At 43.7% G+C, this 6,630-nt stretch overlaps 1 pseudogene; it reads left to right on the top strand.

Annotated features, from left to right (window-relative positions):
* The first annotated feature begins 962 nt into the window (after positions 1–962).
* On the top strand, positions 963–5,113 carry LOC149320352 (glutamate dehydrogenase 1, mitochondrial-like; annotated as a pseudogene).
* The last annotated feature ends 1,517 nt before the right edge of the window (positions 5,114–6,630 follow it).

The following is a 6,630-nucleotide window of genomic DNA, read 5'->3' as shown; positions in this document are numbered from 1 at the left end:
CCTGGAGTTATGCTCAATTTTTTGCCGAATTTTGACACACCATGCCGAAAAGGTTGCCCATCACTGTTCTAGTCTCTGCAGCAGCAGAAAACAAGCTAGCTCCCTTCTCAATATGACATCCCTTCAAGTATTTAAACAGGGCTATCATATCACCCCTTAACGTTCTCTACTCCAGGCTAAATATCCCCAGTGCCCTAAGTCGAAATGGAAATTCTTTATTATGGTCAAAGACCAGCATCAATATAAAATATAACATAAAAAATAAAATAATACACATAAAAAGATTGCTTGGGATAAAAATCTGCCAACTAGAAATGTAAATAATTCATTTCCGTTCCATTTAAGATAGCATCATTTAAAATAAAATAGAATAAATAGAATAAATAAAATAGAAATAAACCTTTATGGGTTTCCGCCGTTAAGACAGAAATAGTAAAAGTAGATTAGCAATATCAGGTTTTAACCAGACATACAGTATCAGACATGACACAATATTACGTGTTTAACTTTGATCAGTTGTTCTTTTCCTACAAGTGATTGCTAGTGCAGAAAATTGTGCCACTTTATAAGTTATATGCAAATTCCAGTCTGATAATAGGTAATTTAAATAAAAAGCTTCAGATCTCCCAGGTACGTTCAAGAGTATAGGAGTGATCAAATCTCTGCGAGCATTGTCATAAAAAGGGCAATGAAACAATACGTGTCCCACATTTTCTATATCTCCTGAGTTACAGGGGCATGTTCGCTCATGAACAGGAGTCTTACTAAATTTACCCGCCAGTAATGCTGATGGAAGAACGTTTATTCTAGCCAGTGCAAAAGCTATTCTATATCTGGGGATCGATAGGTTTGTGATGTAGTTTGGCACAATAAGTGGTCCTATACTGTCCCAATAAGAAAAATAGTTTGCGGACTGAGTTCTATGGTTTTGGGAGGCATTTGTTACAGTACAGAAGTGAGTGTTGATGAAGTGAAGCTCTGGCTTCTCTAATGACATACAAATGTGCAGTGGCTGATGTGCCGTTTGGTGGTGCAAAGGCTGGTGTTAAGATCAGTCCTAGAAATTATACAGATAATGAATTGGAAAAAATTACAAGACGGTTTACCATAGAACTAGCAAATACTGTAAAGGCTTTATTGGCCTGGTGTTGATATGCCTGCTCCTGATATGAGCACAGGTGAAAGAGAGATGTCATGGATTGCAGACACCTATGCCAATACCATTGGACACTATGATATTAATGTCCATGCCTGTGTCATAGGAAAGCCAATTAGCCAGGGTGGTATACATGGTCGTACCTCTGCTACAAGCCGTGGGGTCTTCCATGGAATTGAGAACTTTATTAATGAAGCATCATCTATGAGCCTCTTGGGAATGACTCCAGGATTTGGGGATAAGACATTTGCAATCCAGGGATTTGGCAATGTAGGTCTTCATTCTATGAGATGCCTTCATCGCTATGGTGCAAAATGTGTTGCCATTGGCGAAAAGGATGGTGCTATCTGGAATCCTGATGGACTTGACCCCAAAGAGCTGGAAGACTACAAATTCAACATGAGTCAATTCTCACCTACCCGAAGGCACAACCTCTGGACTGCCACGTCCTGGAAGCAGACTGTGACATCCTTATCCCAGCTGCCAGTGAAAAGCAATTAACAAAGGCCAATGCCCACAAGGTCAAAGCAAAGATAATTGCAGAAGGTGCTAATGGACCCACAACTCCAGAAGTAGGTAAAATCTTCTTAGAACGGAATATCATGGTTATTCCGGATCTTTAATTAAATGCTGGTGGTGTGACTGTGTCTTATTTTGAGTGGTTGAAGAACCTGAACCATGTCAGCTATGGTCGCTTGACCTTTAAGTATGAAAGGGACTCTAACTATCACTTGCTAATGTCGGTCCAGGAAAGTTTGGAAAGAAAATTTGGGAAGCATGGTGGAAGTATTCCAGTTGTGCCTACTGCAGAATTCCAGTGCCCTAAGTCATTCATCATAGGGCATGGTTTCCAGACCCTTCAATGCACAGATATAGGATGCGAGACACCTGGCTTAACAAGACTTATATGTGTGAAAGGGATCTAGTAGTCCACAAGTTGAATATAAATGAGCAGTGTGATGTGGCAGCTAACAAGGCCAATGCGATTTTTGGCTGCATCAATAGAAGTATCGTGTTTAGATCAAGGGAAGTAATAGGGCCACTCTATTCTGCTCTGGTCAGGCCCCACCTGGAATATTGTGTCCAGTTCTGGGCACCACAATTCAAAAAGGATGTTGAGAAACTGGAGCATGTGCAGAGGAGGGCAACCAAAATTGTGAAGGGTTGTAAACCATGCCTTATGAGGAAAGACTGAGGGAGCTGGGGATGTTTAGCCTGGAGAAGAGACAATTAAGGGGTGATATGATAGCCCTGTTTAAGTATTTGAAGGGATGTCATATTGAGGAGGAAGCAAGCTAGTTTTCTGCTGCTGCAGAGATCAGGACACGAAACAATGGTTGCAAGCTACAGGAAAAGAGATTCCAGCTCAACATTAGGAGGAACTTCCTGACAGTAAGGGCTGTTCAACAGTGGAACACACTCCCTCTGAGATTTTAGTGGCGTCTCCTTCCTTGGAGGTCTTTAAACAGAGGCTGGATGACCATTTTGTCAGGTATGCTTTGATCGTGATATCCTGCATGGCAGAATGAGGTTGGACTGGATGGCCCTTGTGCTCTCTTCCAACTCTGATTCTATGGAGACTGAACAGTTACCTTCTGAGGATGCTTTAGCTGCGGATCTTGTACTGGCAGGATCCATGAAACCATTTCCATCTCTATGATTCTATGGTTAGACAAAGCTGAAGCAGAGATGGGAAAAGATTTGGAAAACTAGACCTGAAGGTTAGAAAAACAGAGAGGGAAGAGGAAGGCTCCCTGGAGGCCTTTTGGTCTTCAGGACACCTTTGGTTTCTACTTTTTCTAGTTCAGATTAGATTGGTGTCTTGTCTTAGAAGCTGAGCATGTGTTACCCATGCTGCTTCATATAAATTTTGGTATAAATGATAGCCCTTAATGACCCCTAAATGAACTCTAATAGCCTGTCCACCATTGCCAGCAAGGCATGAGGACATGTACACACACCCCTGAGGGGCACCCACATCATCATATCTAGGGAGTCGCATAAGAGGGTTATCATAGGACCAGGAAGAGCAAATGTTTGCCTTGCCTGAGGCTCTTGCCCCCTCCCAGAGCCTGTTGTCCGAGCAGCTTGAGACCACTAAGACAATCAGACAGGGACATCCAGGTGAAAAGAAAGTAATTAAACACCTTTGTTCTCACCATCAAGCGCCTTTGCCAGAAGCAAGATTTTGCCTATAAATACTCCCAGATTTGCTTGTTCACTGGGCCAGTCTGGATTTCAGGGGGAAGCTCTGTCCCTTTGAATCCTGGCTCCTGGCCAGTCATTCCATGGCTGAGCCTCATGCCATCCTCATCATATTCCCTTTGGATTCCTGGAGGGAGTCTACATTCTGGTACTTATCACCCCAGTGATGCCTAAAATCCTATTCTATGCAAACCTTTGCTTTTCCTGAGCCTTGTATGTATGTGAGTATGCTAGGGAACTGTATGTGTTTTTCCCCTTATAAATAAACTGGTCATTAATTCTAGAAGTCTGTCTCAGCTCCATTTATTGGAATCCCCTGGTCTACTCCGTATACACAACGGGAGACGATTCTGCAAGGGCCGTCGTAGCAGGCCCTCCTCTTGCAATATTTGAGCTAATAACAATAATAATAAAATTCCCCTAAACAGACCCTTGGCTACACATGAGCCTGTTGATTTCCCCCTGCCCTCCATTTAGCAGTAAAATATTCATTTCATTTCCAAGGGAGACAATGACAGGAGTTATCAAGAACCAAAAATGAGTCCTGTGGGAATTGTAAGTGGACTTTCAGGGAGGGGGGATACTTCCCTGTCTCTGGACAGAACATTTATCAAATGTAATAACACCTTTACTTTTAAAAGGAATCCCTCCCCATAATCTCTGCTCCAGAACTAAAGAGATCTTTCCTTTGCAGATCTGGTAAGAGTTAGTTTCAGAGAGCTCAGAAGCAGCAAAAGAAAGGGAGGCAAAAGAAAGCAAAGGAAAAGAGGGAACCCTGGGAGCTTTCATCTGGTCCCTTTAGGGCTTGAAGGGAGCTGTGGATCTGCATTTAAGAAATACAGGTCACCAGATGTTGCACCACTTTTCAAATGCCCTGATTCCAATAATTAAACTGTTGGACATCGCTGAAACTGGTTTGAAAAGTATGCCTTTTCTCTTCAGGTATTGCCTTTTAAATGGACTTTGGGAGATTTTCATCTCTCCCGGCTTACTTTTCATGTTCCTTGTAAAAGAGTTGAGGTGATTTTGTTTGTTTGTTTGTTTGTTTGTTTTTAAATTAGCCTCAGTTCAGAAGTAACAGCTTTGCAACACAAGTCACTTTCTGCTAGTAAGCATTTTGCACTCTAAGCCAAGATGCTCACATCCCAGAGGAGACTCTCTTATAGGACCAAAGGGAGGCCAAGCTGTGGATAGGAAAACTGTCCCAGGAAGCACTGCTCTTTATGGCCTGCATTTTGTGGGTATCCCCAATGGGACAGAGCCATGGAAACATTGGCTGGAGGGGCCTGGACAGATTGGGGCCTTGAGACTTGGAGGGCTGCCTCTCCCTATAAGTGGCTGCCTGACGACTGAGATCTACTGAAGGGGCCTCCTCTGTGTCTCAACTGGGGGAGGAATAAGTTCTGGAAAGACAGGGAATGGGGTCTTCTCTGCAATGGCACCCAAGTTGGGAAATACCATCCGCTAACAGGCTCAATTGGCAGAAACACTGCTTTCATTCCAGCACCAAGTAACAACACGGATTGTGATTCTGCGTCACCTCCTTCACTACTTAAGCACCCTAGTTATGATGCTAAGTAGCATCCCCTAGCCTGACCCCATCCCACCCCAATCTTCACTTACAGGACACCAGCCCCTGGAAGCAATGGGCCTCTTTCCCTGTCCATTGAGGTGCACTTGACTGACTTTTCCATCCCTTTCTCTGAGCAGAAACAGGATCCCTGTTACCATTTCTCCAAGGGCTGCTCATGAGAAAAGGGTGGGAAACCCAGTTAGGCTTGCAGTGGTTTCTGCCTAGTATCTGAAGATGGGGAAGTTCATGATTCCTGCATATTCCCTAAACTAGTAAATGCACAGGGACCATGAATTCCAACCCATCATGAATGCATAACTGCCATGGTTTCGTTTCAGTGGGTCTTCTTAATTTCATGGAATGAAACCAGAAAGGCCATCCAGTCCAATCCCGTGCAATGCACAGAAACCCTGCATGTGCCTTCTGCTTGTAAAATGTTTTCCAACAATTTTAGCTGCTTATAATTGCCTTGTTTTCACATGTCCAATGGCTTAACCTAGGCGTTTATCAGACGAGGTTTCTGCAGCTCAGATCTGGGGCTTCTGCAGATTGGGCCATTTGCATTGACATGATAACGAGAATGTATTTTCATACCTGGTTGCTTTAAATGTGAGCCCCTTCTGTGGGACTTGCCAACTGAATCCTTATTGGCTCCTCATTTTGGCGTGATTTGGCGAGTTCACTAAATAAGTGGATTGACGCAATTCGCACTGGGGCTCTGTTCAATCTCACTGCGAATTGGTCTGGTGTGGAATCCCAATCCTGAACACGATCTCAAGACCCCCAGATTGCAAATCTCCCATGATGCCCTGCTGCAATTTGCCCCATTTACTTCCAGTGGCTCTTTTTGCTTTCAGGGCAACCAGGGCTCCATTGGAGCTCTCTCTCTGCTTCCCCCCTCTTCCCCGATGCAACTTCAGCAGAGCCACCAGGCTAGCAGCGCCTTTCTCCCTCTCTGCCTCTCTCTCTCTCACACACACACACATATCCCTGGCATCCAAATTCAAAGGGATCCTGTGTCAGAGCCCCATCCATTTTATCCTCATGTATATCTATCCTCCTGTCAATCTCCGCATCTATCTCATACATGCACACACACAGATACACACACAGATACACACACAGATACACACACAGATACACACACACACACACACACACACACATATTCCTGGCAGCGAAGTTCCTTAGAGACAGTAGCAAAAGCTGTATCAATTTGCCCATTTACATAATTGGAAAGAGAAGCATTACATTCGATTGGTAACATTCTTTCCCAATACAGCAGTCATTCCAAAGGAAATAATAGGCTGCCCTTCAGAGACAGTAGCAAAAGCTGTATCAATTTGCCAAGTTGCAACGTTACATTCTATTGGTAACATTCATTCGCAATCCAACATTCATTCCAAATGAAATAATATGCGCATAGACCAGTGGTTCCCAACCTTCCTAATGCCGCGACCCTTTAATACAGTTCCTCATGTTGTGGTGACCCAAACCCATGAAATTGTTTTCATTTCTGCATCATAACTGTAATTAAATAGGTGTTTTCCAATGGTCTTAGGCGACCCCCATGAAAGGGTCATTCGACCCCCAAAGGGGTCCCGACCCACAGGTTGGGAACCACTGGCATAGACAGAAAAAATAATTTAAAAAAAATACACATCAAAGGGAAAAGGTCCCTGATGGATAGGAGAGG

The sequence above is a fragment of the Sceloporus occidentalis genome, unplaced genomic scaffold, assembly GCF_023333645.1.
Source record: "Sceloporus occidentalis isolate IW3139 unplaced genomic scaffold, rSceOcc1.0.p SCAF_1, whole genome shotgun sequence".
NCBI classification, from domain to species: domain Eukaryota; kingdom Metazoa; phylum Chordata; class Lepidosauria; order Squamata; family Phrynosomatidae; genus Sceloporus; species Sceloporus occidentalis.
The sequence above is the reverse complement of the archived record's forward strand: the minus strand, read 5'-3'. Positions and strand labels throughout refer to the sequence as shown.